Source organism: Sinohyriopsis cumingii, chromosome 6 (assembly GCF_028554795.1).
Source record: "Sinohyriopsis cumingii isolate HCF-2022 chromosome 6, ASM2855479v2, whole genome shotgun sequence".
Classification (NCBI taxonomy): Eukaryota; Metazoa; Mollusca; class Bivalvia; order Unionida; family Unionidae; genus Sinohyriopsis; species Sinohyriopsis cumingii.
Window position 1 is genome coordinate 45,374,132 of NC_142966.1, and position 17,993 is coordinate 45,392,124.

The 17,993-nt window shown below is 31.1% G+C and overlaps 1 long non-coding RNA gene across 1 annotated transcript; it reads right to left on the reverse strand.

The window, feature by feature from the left end:
- Nucleotides 1–4,627: 4,627 nt before the first annotated feature.
- On the reverse strand, nucleotides 4,628–6,614 carry LOC149796838 (uncharacterized). Its single transcript, XR_016421471.1, has 4 exons — nucleotides 6,578–6,614; nucleotides 6,138–6,236; nucleotides 5,288–5,368; nucleotides 4,628–4,708 (listed from the first exon to the last, which is right to left on the reverse strand). It is a non-coding gene; the product is annotated as an uncharacterized LOC149796838 (long non-coding RNA).
- Nucleotides 6,615–17,993: the final 11,379 nt, after the last annotated feature.

Below are 17,993 nucleotides of genomic sequence, written 5' to 3' on the forward strand. Positions count from 1 at the left end.
TTAAATTTTGTTATTTTTCTTGTCTAAGGGGGCTCGTTTTGCATTATTACTTCCCAACGTTCTTGCTCAGTTCTCTGTTGATATCCGGTCTGTTCACTCCCTCTGTGCTATAAAATTGAGGGCGGTAATCATCTAGATAACGATAGCCAAATCCAATTAAACACCCCTCTCACTAAGAGGGCTACTTCACAGGTGCATAGATTAATAGAGAGAGAGAGAGAGAGAGAGAGAGATGTGGGGGGGGGGAGAGATAAAGCATCTTTTGATATTAAAGAAACAATTATATTAGACATGGTTTACTGTGTATGCCGCAGATGAGGACATCGTTACAAAAGAAATTTGATGATAGAAAACCGATGAGCAATTGAATGTCAACTGTTGATTTGTGTAATTAAATTAGTAACTGCGTATGTTTTATTAATTTATTATTAATGTATTATTAAAACTAAAATACTTCAATTATCGGATCCACTTTGTACAGGATTTGTGATTCAACATATGCGAGTTCATTAGAGTTCTCCTAACATCTGTTTCGTGGTTGCTCCTGTCCTGTTAAACGTGCTACAGGTTTACAGTGTTTATGTACTTGTTTTTGTTTGCTTGTTTGGGTTTTGGTGGTTTGTTGATGGTTGTATCTTTTTCTGCACATGCTAAATACTAACGAGGTCTCCTTACAGATATGGCAATATATGTACCGTTTTCGTATTAAGGTTATTTAGATTTGTCAGTGGAGCACATCCACGTTATACCTAGATTACTACACGATATTTATTTATTGTACGACTTGATAACGGACTCGTTCCGTCTCCTATGATGAAAATGACATAAAAGGAATTAACATATATTTCCCTTTTAGCATGTTCCTTCTATAGCAGCATTTGATTTAAGGGAAGTACATCAGGACATTTTTCTGGGTCATATGTATGGCAACACCTTTGTGTGTAAGTAAAATCTTTGCGAATTCAATGTTGCAATGAGTGATGAATGATGGGAACTAACCGTTGCTGTGGTGCTTCGTATGCTAAAATGACTGATGAGACGCAAAGCAAATGAACATCAGGAACCACACAGCCATGCTCAATAGAAGAAAACATATTGTTTTAACGAGTCTTTCATGATGCGCCATGATGGTTATTAAACGTCTGAAATAACTCTCAGCAAAAGACCGTATCGAATGCTATATCCTATATACTGTCAAATATATTTATATCCCCTCTTGCAATGGGATTGCGATTTATATGTAATTATAAAAAATAACCATTTTATTGTACATGAAAATCTTTTGAACTCATTTTGAAACACTATTAAGTATTATCACGATAATTATTAATGTTTAACATATTCTTTATCACCCCTTTATAACTTTACAATGAGTATTACTAAGGCTTTTTCAAAGTTGCTAGGATGCTTACTAGTCAATTTCAAGTAATGGAAATAATGGATGCAAGATAAGACAATGAGCAGATGTTACAAAATAATTTTCATAACGCATTTATCTTCCAAATCAGGGAACGTAAGGTCTATAAAACAAATATATATTTTGCTATTACTACTAAATCTTGCAACTAGTGTATCATTGCTTGTCATTTTGTACATATTTATAAGATTAGGCCAGTATAGTTGAGAGAACTTAAGGTATAGTTATGCATAAGCATTAGGTGTAGGAAACGCCTAATTTATTATGTTTGCCCTAAGCAATATGGCTGTACACGCCAGGGCTTCTGGGTAAATAAGATCAAATTACAGTTAGAAGGTGAACTCGTAACCAGTCCTATGCTCTCAAGAGGCGATACACAGTTTTGCGACGGCTGTTCACCGCGCATGCACAGCGGCAGAATTCATAGTGGACTATGTCACATAAAATTACATCAATAAAACACAGAGTTTATATATATATATATATATATATATATATATATATATATATATATATATATATATATATATATATATATATATATATATATATATATATATATATATATATATTAAGCGAAATATTTCAAGAGAATATTCAATGATATTTTTGACAGTGCATTTGTGTTAGATACGCCCATGAAATACAATGTTTATATCAGGTATTTACGACCTCTCTTAGGGTTCAGGTTGGATAAGCAATTTTTAAAGTCACACCCTTACGATGCATATAAGCAGACTGGACTAGGTCGCATGCCATATATGGCCATCAAAGTGTGATCGCACATACTAAGCTTAGATAATCCGTCTTCTTTCTCTCTCTCCCTATGTGCCACTGCTCTTTTTGTCTCTTTGTGTGTTTTCTTCCTTTCTACCTCTCATTCATGTTGCTCCATGATGACACATACGACATGACGTTGAGTTTATTTGACGGATTTACTTCCTATGTATGGCATGAGTGTCATTTTTGTGTTCAAAAAGTTCAAGTTTGATTTCTATTTTGTACAGCAGAACCGACGTTTGCATGCATACTTGGATACGATTATGAACGTACGTATATATATATATATATATATATATATATATATATATATATATATATATATATATATATATATATATATATATATATATATATATATATATATATATATATATATATATATATATATATATATATATATATATATATATATATATATATATATATAAACCTAACCAGTATGTTTCATGCTGAAGACACAATTGTCGCCTATAACGAATTGCTTTTGTAATTACCAGGTACATATAACATTCTGACAGGAATCATAAAAGGACGACACATTGGAGAGATTTAAAAAATGAAACTGGATTATATCTTTTAAACGACGTTAAAAATTATTTTACAAATTAGCTTGATAATTTATTGATAACATTGTGAATTTTGTTTCATTGTTAGAGAATAGATGATAAACTGAATAAAGCACTATAATAAAAGATCAAATGATGTGCTATTCATAATGGAAAAGACTCGTATTACGCTGATGTCTAAATTGTGGATCGAAAACAATATATAGGCTACCCATATAATGCTCTTCTGTATATGTCTTTGTAGGCACATATGATAAAAATAATAATGTATTAGGGGAATAAGAGAAGGTAATATGAAATGTTTCTGGGTAAATACATTGATGATACTCATGGTTACATTGACTGTTCAGAGAGCTCTCTGATTTCTGCTGCAAATCTTTGGTATCAACATTCAAAATAATCAGGATATCCTGTAAATGCTGCAAAATATATTCCGTTAGATCAAAAGTGTTACTGACAGCAATATTGAATTATGTCAAAGGAACTTGTGTTATGCGTTGTTTATTTTCTTAGGTGCTTACTTGTTAACAAACTTGTAAACAATTGTGACTTCAGTTATCAATGAGAAATTTATAACATTATTAAATTGAAACAAAAGATATCTCAATCCATTTGGATAGATTATTCTAGAATCGTCGTCAAGGTTCTGTAAACATGTTGAAATGTCATTTTGACAGTAGTAGGTTCTAGAAGGCATATCTGGCTTTTTGCATTATTTGTAAGTTTGTAAAGAGTTTGCTGACAGATGTTTGAATTTCGATGGTCTGGAATCGAACTTGTAACCCTCCTCTTCGTCATTTTAATGCCACTTAGATTTTTGTATAAGGTTCTGATAAACAGAATTCATTCATTTCAAATTTATGGTCAGCTCTGAATTTTCCTAACCTAAATAGGGAATAAATGATGTATTTAAAATTTTTCATTAGAATCGCTTAGTGCTTATTGACATTATGGACTAACTTGCCAGTTTGTTATTATTGTAAATTTATTCAAGGACATTCTGGATTATAAGATTGTGATAAATCCAGAATATTGGTAAAACAGCTCATCCAATACTACTCTGTCATCAGCAGATGTAATACAGATATTCGTGTTTTAAACTCTATGCTATTGTACATGTGAAGAGCTTTATAAATATTTGGATTGATATTGAACATTCTTTAAAATGAAATAAGTATATTTTCCAAATTTTACTTGCGATGTGTTTTCTTTTCTGTGACATCTTCAGTGTAAGAAGTTTTCCATTTGACTACTACTACTACTACGACTACTACTACTAATAATTAAAAACCTGAACTGCATATACCGTATAACTAATGACAATTGATATAGGGTTATATTTTTATTTCGCAAATTCTATTAAATGTACCCAGAAACATGATTGTTGTCTTATATTCACTTATTACCACCCTAGATTCTTTTTCACCAATCATGACGAAATATAAAGAAAAGAAAATTAATATCAGCAGAAGCCAAACAGTAACTAAGCAGCAGTTGTTTAGTCCATAGGTACGTACAGAGGTATGTATATATAACATATATATATATATATATATATATATATATATATATATATATATATATATATATATATATATATATATATATATATATATATATATATATATATATATATATATATATATATATATATATATATATATATATATATATATATATAACAGATAAATGTACATTTTCTTGTCTGAATAATGTTTACCTACTAGATAAAATTTCTCAGGATGAAAGGAAAAGGGAGAAAGGGACAGATTCATCGTGCAATCATCTAAATATAACATATGCCATTTTCAAAATAATCTAATTTATTAAACAAATTACATTCGAATATACTTGAAACAGTCTGCCATTGTTGTAAGCCTGGAAGATCTTGTTCGAAAGGTTTCAATTTTCATGCCGATCCAAATTATAAAACATGGTATTCCTGCAAAGATTGAATCTCGTTTATTAGCCGTCATGATATAAGATATAAACCGTTTTCTGTTTTCATACATACCGTTACAATTTTGACATTTAGACTAATTTATTGAGACGAGACGTTGCTGTTATATCAAATAAGAATGTGGATTAATATAAGAACAATTTCTTATTTACCTTCATTGATTTTGTGGATTTCATAGCACCAAAAATGTATTCTATGTATCTTATGTACGCTTACAATTTAATGGAAGTCAGACGACAAAGGATACGGAATATTTTTATTATCACAATAACTCTTAGGATAACCTAGATACAACATGTTCAACTAAGCTATTGTATATGTTTGATATAGAAATGCCTTTATATGGAAACATTAATGAATTCATTGACTCGAGTCAATTGCTTCTAAAGACCCTAATGTCAAAACAAAGGTAATGGAACAAAGTTATCACTGTTTTCAAACTTCTATCGTTTTGAAACAAAAATAAAAAATATGTCAAGTTCTGGATGTTTTCTCTAAAACTATTTAGGAGACATTGTAAATGAGATTGCTACATGTTTTACATATACAAATCATGCTTACCCTCAGTTTCCATGTCTGCTTTCTATTTTCCAAGATGAGATCCTTGCATAAATATTATGAGGATAATAATCAGGAAGATAACTACAAGGAGAATGAAGCAGCGATATCGAAGTGAAAACAGAGAGTGTGAAAGGTGTCAAAATATTAAAAATACAAATATTTTCGGAATTGTTTCACAAATTATTCCAAATAATTTTCCACATGTATCTCCAAATGTTATTAAATATGGATTTTCTTGTGATGTCTATGCAAAATGGTTTTACCAAAATGTATTTCTGCCAGAAAAGGGATAATAATCGTATTCAGTAATCCTTATACCAACGTTTTAAATTTAGATGATGTCAGTCTATGCTGACGAAATGATAGAGAAGCAGAAACCATTATTTGTTATGATGATGATATTGGTGACTGAATTTCACATGTCGTCGTTTATGTTAGGATTAAAATAGATTGAAGTAATTAAATTATCATTCCAATTATAATCATCAATGCAATGTATTATTCCGTTGAAGAAAACGAGATAATAAGACACCCATTTATGCTGACAAAAATGTTATGATCTGGCAGACAACATTTTTATTCAGTGCCGTTTACTCTCAAGATTATAACTTTATTAAAGTAAAATATTCCATACTGTGAATAGGATACCCTTGTAATAATGAATCAAGACAAAATATCGAGTTATGTCGCATTAGATCTCTAGTAGAAGAGCAGACATTATTTACTCATTCTTATGTGGCATAGCTACTACCTGAATAATGAATTATGGTCTCAAGTTATATCCATTATTCGTTTTAATATGTGTATGTAAACTGTCTGCAGTGTTGAATGATATTGTTATGGCACTCACTTCCGAAACCGCTCTGACCACCTCCCCCAATGAAGCCGGATACCATGCCGAAGGTAGAAAGTAATGCAAGTAAGCAGAGGACTAACAACGTGTTCATGGCTAGGAAAGAAGCAAAAAATTATAAATAAATAATTTGGCTAAAAATTCTAATCAATATTAATATAAACATGATATAAATATGTTTCCATGACATTGCAGGCTCTCCGATTCATCAGAAAATAGTGTTAATTGAATACTTCTGACTCGCTGATGCTTTTAAACCCATATGACATTGCTAAGAATTTGAATGAATATACGCTACGAAAAAGCATTATTAATCATATGGATTACATATATGTCATTGTTAAAACTTCTTATATAATTTTCTGATAATTGGTAAACACGCTAATATGTCAAATAAATAACGCGCACATTCAGTATTTTACATGTGTTTTATTTACCTGCCATTATCCTAGACGTGATCTTATCGTTCCTGATTAGAACTGGTCGAGTTGGGAAAGTATTGCTGACTTAACATTATATAGCAACTGCACACCATATGGAATTATATAATAATGGAGTCACACCAAACATATAGCCATTTCCGCAATACGATTCAAAGACCACCAAACACATCAGTATCCCTCTCGGAGAATCGAAGCAATCAGATATGCAATATTATACAATTTGCTCATGTATATTCATTAGGCGGAAGTTGGAACGAGTAATGGTCTATCAAAGAGGAGTGTCCAGTCTCAAAGGTCCGAAAATCACAGTTGACCTCCTTTATAGATTCGAACAAATTGAAATGAAATGAGCTCAAAAATTCATAAATCTGCAGTTCTGAATTATCCTTTATTAGGTACACTCAAGGGGATTGTACTCATATATCATATATAAGTTTTGAGAAACAATCTAATGAAATAATCAAAAGTCCATGAACAAAGGCATTGCTGTCTAACAAGTGCTTCTCTAATGACAAGCCAGAAAGCATTCCAAAACTAATAAAATGTTAGCAAAGAAATATAGCTGATGCAAAATCAGGTCCAGAGAACTTAACTGTGGACTAGAATGTGTGGTTTAGTGTATGTTTGTTCGATTGTGTGTGTGATTACAAAGTAGTGTTCGGCACATCTTAATTTAGATGATTAGATTGTTTCTTTCTTGCCTTGTTAATACAGCTGGGTGAACGTTGCACCTTAAAAAAGCGAAAGAAGACGAATATAATAAAATCATCCAAACAGTTCTGTATGTTGATACTGTTGCATTTCAAAATAAAATTTTATAATGAGCAATTACTCGTTAAGATAATTGTACAGTTATTTAATTATTAACACACTGACACGTCTAAACTTTAAGTGCTGGCTATCATTGAAGAGAATGAAAAACATAAAGAAGATACGACAGAGTGAACAATCAGAAAAAGTAAAAGGGATAACTTCTGACACAAAGAATTATATATACTTTTGTTAAAGATGTAAAATGTATGACATTCCTGCACTTGTTTTTATATAAATATACTTATTAGTCTATTAAAGTGTGCACATATGCATCTAAAACGGCAAAATGCAGGCTTAATTGGATTCTACCTGTTCCTATAATTAAATACTGAAAGGACAATATCCAGATAGTACCTAAACCCGCATTCGATCAGTTTCTATTTACTCTAAATATCATAAATATTGGAAGATGGATCACGCTTAAAGATTTTATTATTTCAGGACAAATATGATATTTGGATTGCCTACACATTGCTCGACTGAAGTTAAAGGTTGGATGTTGATATTGCCCTCCCTATATTTCACTGATATTAGTAGGTTCAATGACCGAATTTAGTTGTACGATAGATTTGATTTCATCTTGCAAGACTGATAAGTCTCTGAAATTATTTGTAAATGAATGGTTATATTTGGAGGTGATTTTAAAGGGATTCGAAAACTTTGCAATAAACAAACTGTCTTGCTGTTAAAAACGTATTTTACTTGTTATTTTGTTTCTGGCAAATGTCTTTCTCAATCTTCATATCGTTTCTCTCTTTCTCGCGAATAATTATAGTGATGTGAAGGAGGATGTTTGATATGTTATTTTAATTGCTTAACAGTCGGAACGAATCATTTGGCAATTTTAAGCTCGAACAATTTTCAGACGTAGTATAGATTATAATTTATTTTTATTTGTACAGAAGAACACAGGCAGAATTAAAGGCCTATCCTTTAGGCTTAATAACTCCTTCGAGAGTGATCGTATTGAAATCTGATCCATAATATAAAGCCTCGAATGCCTAAAGAAACGAAAACAAATTTGTTTAGGACACATAAATTTTCATTTTCTTATATTTTCATGCAACTATTATTTTGTACGACATTTAGTCCACATATGTTTAGAAAACACTGTATATGTTTAAAAGGAATTTGTATTAATATTAGAACTATACATTTGACCCACATCAATATCATTCTTATCACACCATCTGCGTATATAATGTGCATCTGCGTTACTAAATCTGCAGAAACACTTGTTAAAAAAAGTATGTGGTATTGTGCATAAACAAGGTCCAAATACTTGTGGAGTGACATTATTAACTGCGTATGTATATGTTAATGTATTATTAATAACTAAACTACTTCAATTATGTGACACAAACATCGTACTCTAATTGATAAGGTTCCTCCTACACTCAATCGGAGCCACTTTGTACAAGATATGTGATACAACATATGTGAGTGCATTTGAGTTCTCCAAATATCTCTGTCGTAGTTGTTCATGTCCTGGTAAACATGTTACAGGTTTACAGTATTTATGTTCTTGGTTTCTTTTTGTTTGTTTCGGTTTTGGTGGTGTGTGGGTTGTTGTATCGTTTCTGCACATGTTATATAGTAATGAGTCCTCCGTACAGATATGGTAAGATATCCACAAGTTGTGTAGTAAGGCACTTTAGATTTGTTCGTGGAACACATCCACTTTATGCCTGCATTGGTACACGATATTTACAAATTCTATGACTTGATAATGGACTCGTTCCGCAGCCTATGATGAAAATGGCATAAAGGAATTAACGTATGTTTCCCATTTGGCTTGATTCCTGTATAGTACCGTTTAATTTTAAGGGAGCACGTTTTGTTTCGGTCATATCTGTGGAAACACCATTGAGCGTAGTTCAAATCTTTATCAAGCAAATGTTGTACTGAGTGATCGGAACTAATCGTTTCAGTGATGAGTCGTCTGCTAAAAGTACTAATGAGACGCAAAGCAAACGAACATCAGGAACCACACAGATAAGGTGCGGCCCTTTTTCTATACCACGCCTAATAGAAACATGTTTATTCTGTTTGAACGAGTCTTTCAGGAGGCTCCATATCTTTCCTAGCATTACATGACTATTAAACTTGTGATATAACCTTGAGCAATAGACCGTATCGAATGAAGTATCCTATAAATTATCAAAGATATTTCTATACCCGTCTTGCAATGGGATTACGATATATATGTAATGAGAAAAATTAACCTGTTTATTGTAGATTAAACTTTTTGAAGCAGTTTTGAAACGCTGGTACGTATTTTTGCGATGATTATTAATGGTCAACATACTCATCATCGTACTTTTACAAACAGTTTTTCAAAATTGCTCAGATACTTACTAGTCATATTCAAGTAACTTTACTATTTGAATGGTTTCCAAATATAAATGCAATACAAAAACCTCGCCAGAGGCCTTATTTGTACTATGAAAACCAGTTGCGGAGCCAAATCCTTGTTGAAAGGGAAGTTATACAAACACATTGCTATTAAAGATCTATTTTGTTTAGTTTTCGATGTTATCAGTCAGTTCTATAATTAAAATCTTTGTATAATCAAAGCTGAGAACTAACTTATAGAGTAGGCTTAATGAATGAAGAAATGAAAAAGGAACAAACAATAATAATAAATGTGAGAAATGATAAGGAAATAAAAGAATTGAAAAATATATGAATTTTAGCACAACTGAAAAGCAGCAAGAGGATAATATAAGACCTTTTCATTTCGCAAAATGGACATTATAATTTCATGAAGCATGGAATGAAAATAATGGAACAATTGGAGCGGATGTTATTACCTATAAACTATTCTTTACTGGACCGAACGCTAAACAATTATTTTCAGAGTTGATAAAGCATTTACCTTCCAAATTAGGTTACGTAAGGTCTACAAGACAAGTCTTTATATTGCTTTAACTACTAAATTTTGCTAATAGTGTATATATGCGTACACTTTTGTAGATATCGATTAGAGTTTGTCAGTTTAGTTGAGGGAATTTAAGGTATGATTATGTATAAGCATCATATTGAGTTAACGACGAATTTGTTATGTTTGTCCCTAAGCAATACCGTGGTGAACGCCAGTTGTTGTGGGAAAAACATTAAATTATTGCTACAGCTAGGAGGTGAACTCGTAACCTGCCCTATATTTAACACGGCTATACACCGCGCGTGCACCGCGGCAGAGTTCATGATGGACTACATCAGATACAAACACATCTATAAAACACAACAGTATATATAAGTATCAAAAGAGTATTGATTGATATTTGTGAAAGTGGCTTTTTTCATAAACTCACAGTACATGAAATGCTTATATCAGGCATGTGCGACATCCTTTAGGGCTGAGGCTGGATAAGCAAATGTCAACGTCACACACTTATTATGTAAATAAGCGGACTGAACCAGGTAGCATGTCATATGTGGCCACTAATCCTGTCCTCACACAAGCTAGGCTTAGATAATCCATATTCTGTCTCTTTCTCTCTATGTGTCACTTCTTCTGTTTTTGTCCCTTTGTGCGTTTTCTTCCTTTATACCACTTGTTCATGTTGCTCAGTGATGACAACTCATACGACATGATGTTGAGTTTATTTGACGCATTTACTATATTTGCATGGCTTGAGTGCACTTTTTGTTTACAACAAAGTTGAAGTTTTGTTCTCTATTCTTTACAGCAAAACGTATTTTTTTGCATGCATACTTTGATACGAATATGAACTTACGTGTGATGCAAAATGAACATAGTGATATACTGACAATGGCTTACATTCAAGAGCTAAAAGGTAAAGAACGGATGAAACGCAAGAATAGTTTGGCCTATTTATCAGATTAGAACATTAGGCTTAGGGTCATCATATCTATTTACCTAGATTGATATCAAAGGATTGTGAAACTAATTAATACGGCCATTTTAGTTAAAAAGAGAGAAGTTGGGGGTAATGTAGGGCCTTTACTAATAATCATTTATTTGAAAGATATCACATAAATTTAGTTCCGAGATAATAACAACAACAACAACAACAACAACAACAATAATAATAATAATAATAATAATAATAATAATAATAATAATCACAACAATTATAATATTAATATAGAAAATAGTATTATGCTGTTTTTTTGTATATTTTACTACTGGAGTCAAAATTTCGTTTTGTAGAAGTACGAGGACTCGTTACAATGCGCCACAAAAGCTGAGCATTTTAAGAGAATCGTGCAATAAAAAGTCATGTTTGGGTTCTAATTTGTATTCAATATTTGAAGAGAATCATGCCAATAAAAAGCCATGTTTTTGTTCTAATTGTCATTGAGCATTTCACGAGATTCATGCCAACAAAGCCATGTGTTGATTATAATTTGTATTGTGTTGTCTTCCGTCTTGTAGAAGTTATATACATTGTTCAAATCAATCTATGATATTCAAGTGATTCAGTTGTGAATTGCATTTAAGCAACATTACAATCTCTGTTGAACTGCGAATGATCGTTATAAAGTTTTCCTGGAGATATCTCACATAGATGTTGCTTTCTATTTACTGTTTTCACTGTAGTTTGTCGCATCATTGTCAACACCAGTAATTATTTGATAGCATTATTTAAGTTTCAAGCAGTTGATACCATTAACATCCTATCAATAAGATTCTTGAGTTTATAGGTAGAGGAAATCCCTTTGTATATGTTCTATATATATCAAGTATCTTACCCCATAATTCCTTACAGCGTTCTCTTATAATTTGCTCATATAGTCCAGGGAGAATACAATGGGCAGATATAGAGATTATACAATTTACGTCAAGTGACTATGCATTTGTTAAACAAAAACGTCATCTAAACCAAAATATCAAACGCCAATTGGCCATGCATATCCAATTCTCTATGCCATTACCTGACCCACATATGCTAATTACGATACTTAACCAAGGGATCTGAAAAAGCTGTGGACATTTTCTCCAGCGTGATTTATCTCCCTTACGTCTGGTATAGGCAGGCATAAGTTGATTCATCATCGCATATTTGAGTAGATCGATAATACTATCACATAGCAACATTTGATTCATTACTCGTTTGGTTGCTTGTGTGTATATCTTCAACATATAATCAATACCTTGGTTTGATTGGGCAGAACCCGCTGTGAGGTATTTCCCTTACAGGCTTTGCTTAGGCAGGGTGCAATCAGTAAAGTCGACGTCTTCCTGACACAGCTTTCTTGGGAATTGCAATCGTTTTATAGTCAGTATAATTGGTTTGTAATTAACCTGTTTTTCTACAAGTGTATATATATCTTCCTCAGAGTGAACAGAAGAGTGCTCAGATGACATAGATATCAATCACTTTTATGTTGTAATTGATAATAATAATAATAATAATAATAATAATAATAATAATAATACAAAAATAATAATGATACTTAATTTTAGTAATACATTTATTCTGTCAATAACCTGTAAACCGCTGGTCTGATCATCAACGATTTATATAGGATTTATAAAAAGCAAGCAAGATAATAAAACATTTACTCGATCTGTGTATACAGTTTTGAAACATGGGAAAATTAGCATACATGTGGACATGTGATATCTCCAGAAGTTGCTAAACATCTCCAATATCAGTACAACGCAACAATCGTTGTATATATCTAATATTTTGAGGTATACCCACATTAGCCAATAATAGTCAGTTAAAATACCCAGTCAACGAATACTGCACGAAATATTAAAATTATATGTGTAATTTTGAAAGAAGAACCATTTCAAATTCTGTAATAATGTACAGTTTTCACTAAATTATAATATGGATTAAATTATTGCTTGACAATATTACACATTTGAAATTAGTTTTATCACATAGTCTTTATTTCAGTGGAAGGTATTAAAGTGAACAGAAGACTGAATAATTTAGTTCACTGAAACAGACGTTTCTCATTTCATTTGTTGTGCGTAAAAGTAATCGTCAACAAAATTAATCTAATAAAAGTAGACAATAGAATTTTTACAAACTATAATTCAAAGAACAAGGATCCATCCGTATACAGAGATCATTTTATATAGACAAAATCATTTGTCAAAAGAGAATGTCCAATGCATGTGATGTCACATTACTTGATATCGTACACATTAATGGTTAGAATAGGCCAATAACATATTATCCATGTTCACCGTAAAATGTGACTTTCACAAATAAATATTATATTGTTTCGATATCATTATGAAAATATGTTTAATTGATGCAGAAATAACCATATTTACTGTGATGTGTTTTTGAGCGAATATTTGCACTGTTTGATTTGTAACAGTAGACTGTACAAAAGAAGTAAAGAAATTTCGTTTTGAGTCATATTTGAATAACATATTCACCGCCTACGTATGTTGTGGTTGGATGAAGTACTGTCAGTCGGGAGCCTAGTTTATGTTTACGTTCTTTTGTTAACAGAGGTGAGTTTATTGACTTCTGTAAGTTAACATTTAAACCACGCTTGTATATAAGGTAGACTCCATATTAAGATCTGCCACTCACTGCACGTTGACCCCACTAAGAAATGAGCATTATGTTTAGATTTAAGGTTTGTTGTCGATTTTGTCTTTGGATTTTACTCCAATAGTTCCTATGATGAAAAAATAATGCATCACATAAAAAAACCCTGTCGGGGTAATGTAGGTTTGATTCAATACTTCCTGTAAATGATCAACATTTAATTGCATTGCTACCAAAAGAAACTAGAGGTGTAACAGGTTCATATCAATGTTTAACGCCTAAAACGCAACAATGGCAGGAAAATTAAATTAGTGTATATATATAATCAATTTAGACTATTCAGGCAATTTGAACAGAACATAAAATTTGAAGAAGAAAGTAAAGTTTTAGAAGCTCTCTCCAAGAAAATATGAAATATTGATATATTGGCTAGTGAAAGAGAGACATTTACATAATACACCTGCAACTTAACAATTAATCGCATTATCACAATGCTGACACACATGCCACACGACACCGACTGTTAATAATAATTTTGTATAAGAGTGTGAGCGACCTTTCTAGCAGAAGACAATTGTTTATATGGATTTATATCAAAGAGTCAATAATATTATCTCGATAATGAAACAGTATTAAGTCATTCAGAATTTGTTTAACTTCCTGATTTACAGAAGCATTCCTTTATTCGTCCATTAAAATATAATGCAGATACAAATCCAATATTCTTTTGGCATGGATATTAAATCTTACTGATATCTACGAGAGGATATAGTTCATAATGTATGATTTTAGCGTTGGGCATTAAGTTAACGAAATATCTTATATATATATATATATATATATATATATATATATATATATATATATATATATATACGTATAAAGAACGATATATATATATATATATACGTATAAAGAACGATATATATATATATATATATATATATATATATATATATATATATATATATATATATATATATATATATATATATATATATATATATATATATATATATATATATATTAAAACAGGATACATCTAACCAGTATGTTTCATACTCAAGACACATATCACGCCTATATTTAATTGCTTTTTTGCAATTACCCAGTTACATATAAGACATATAAGATTCTGACAGCGATCATATAAGGACGAAACATTGGGGAGAAGATATGACAAATTAAAAAAAAACATTTACTGGATTATATCCTCGATACGACGTTAAAAAGTCATTTTATTAATTCGCGTGATCATATATTGATATAATTGTGAATGTTATTTCATTGGTAATGAATAGATGATAAATGGAAAGCACTGTAATAAAACGTGATATGATGTTTTATTACTAATGGACAAGGCTCTTATTAGGCAGATATAAAATCATTAAATTGAGAACAAAATATAATATCCCCATATAATGCCTTCCTGTCTGCATCTTTGTAAGCACATAAGATGCGAAACAATGTAATATTAGGTGAATAAGAGACGGTAATATGAAATGTTTCTGAGTAAATATGTTTATGATACTCATGGTTAAATTGACTGTTCAAAGAACTATCGTTGCTGTTGTTGTGGGGTTTAACTTCATTTTTCAGCACACGATAGGCTATGCAAGGCGGCCAGTAGTAATGGTGGAGGAAGAATCCGGGAGAAACCCTGAATGAATCACCAACCCAAGGAAGCTACTGTCAAGCTTTCTCATATACCGACATTGACCGAATCCGAGAGTCGACCCCACGCAGACAGAGGTGAGGTGGCAGTGATCCGTAACGGAGATCGCTTATGACCACTCAGGGCACCTCAGAGAACTCTGATGTCTGCTTTACCTCTTTGATATCAACATTCAAAATGTTCTGGATGTCGTTTAAATACTGCAAAATATATTTTGTTTTGATCAAACATATTACTGACAGCAATATTGAATTGTGGCAACGGAACTTGTGTTGTGCTGTGTTTATTGTCTTAGATGTTAACAAACTTGCAAATAATTGCAACTTCAGTTATTAATGAGAAATTAATAACATTATTAATTGAAATAAAAGATTTCTCAATCCATTTGGATAGATAATTTTAGAATCGTCGTCAAGATACTGTAAACATGCTGAAATGTCATTTTGACCATTGAAGGTTCTAGAAGGCATATTTGGCTTCTTGCCTTCTTTGTAAGATATAAATAGTTTGCAGATGTAAGATATAAATAGTTTGCAGACAGATGTTTGAATTTGGATGGGCTGTAATCGAACTTGTAACCCTCCTATTTGCCATTTTAATGTCTCTTCGATTTTTAAATAATGTTTTGATACATATAATGAATTAATTTTAACTGTAAGGTCAGCTCTGAATGTTTGTAACCTACAAAGGGGAGACATGATTTATTTAAAATTATTCATTTGAATTCATAGTGCTTATTGACATTTTGGACCAATTGGCCATTTTGTTATTATTGTAAATTCATTCAAGGTCATTCTGGATTATATCATTGTGATAAATCACACACATGGCACATCAGCTCATCCAAGACTACTCGGACATTAGCACATTTAATACTAAAATTCATGTGTTAAACTCTATACTATTGTACTTTCGAAGAACGTAATAATTATTTGGATTTATATTGAAACATTCTTTAAAAAGTTCACTTTGTGTTCTATTGAAATAAGTATATTTTTAAATTTGATTTACTTTGTTTGTTTCCTTTTCTGTAACATTTTCAGTGTGAGATTTATGTCCAGTTAAATAATAATAATAATAATAATAATAATAATAATAATAATAATAATAATAATAATAACAAAAATAGGATAAAGGAGAAAAAGATGAGAGGAGGAAGAAGATCAATATTGAAATTTAATCAGCATATCTCAATCAGTTATATTCTACTTATTTCTTTGAAGCCATCGACTGAAGACTTTACGTATAACACCAGATCTTTCATAACCATTTATTTGGCATGAAAATGATTGCGTACAATTAGACACATTTTCAAATACTTATAATAATGCATTGTGAAAGATAGTTACAACAGCCTTGATGAATTTGTGTGTCGCCTCTCTAATGTTTTAAAGTGCTTTATAAGATGAAATTTATGTATATATTGTAGTTGGTTATCACTTCGCTTAGATACACATTTAGGATTGTGGCATTTAGTAAAGTTAGCATCTCTATTACACTTTGCCAATAAAAAATCATTAGGTACGATAGTATAGTGACGTCTATACTGCCTGTATGTAAATGACAGGTTATATATACACTCCAAATTTATTAATATAAAAGCTGAAAAATAAGCAAATATAAATTAGAAAAGAGTTTTACGAAAAATACCATTTATTTTACTCTGTTTAAATTATTTAATTGAATTATCAGATCGAATGTAAGCATAGATGAGTTCCATGGTTTAGCATCAGAATATGTAGACTTTGTTCAATGCAATTTGTTTTGCAATTCTATATTTTTGGTAAAATTAGATCTTAGACAATAGGAAAAGTTATTCCGGAAATATCCTTCTAAATACTTAAAATTCAGAACTTCAACTACCGTATCATTAATGGCAATTGATATACGGTTATATTTTTATTTCGCAAATTCCATTATATGTCCCCAGAAACATACATATTGTCTTATATTCATTTATAACTGCCCTAGTTTCTTTCTCACCAATCCTCCATTCATGTAAAATATTGACGCAGATTCTATGGAATGTAATTATTAATTTATTAGGAAATTGCCGTATTATTTGCAAGTATATTGGTATCAAAGTACTTGGATATTTGACGCAAAAGTATATTCGATATATTTAATAGCGTGAGAGTCGTTACCATTTTATATGGAACAGACTAGTGACAACTGCTAATAGTGAATTCATAACAGTGGTGAAAAAGGTTTTAAATAGACAAATTTCGATTCACTTCATGACGAAATATAAAGCAAACAAATTAAGATCAGCAAAAGCCAAACTTTGACTAAGCAGGAAAATGTTAGTCCATAGGTATGTACAGAGTTAAAAAACTATATAGATATAAGAAATATCTATATTAGACAGATAACTGTAGAATTTCTTGTGGGTCTAAATGTTTTCCTATTCGTGAAAATTTCTCAGGATGTTATG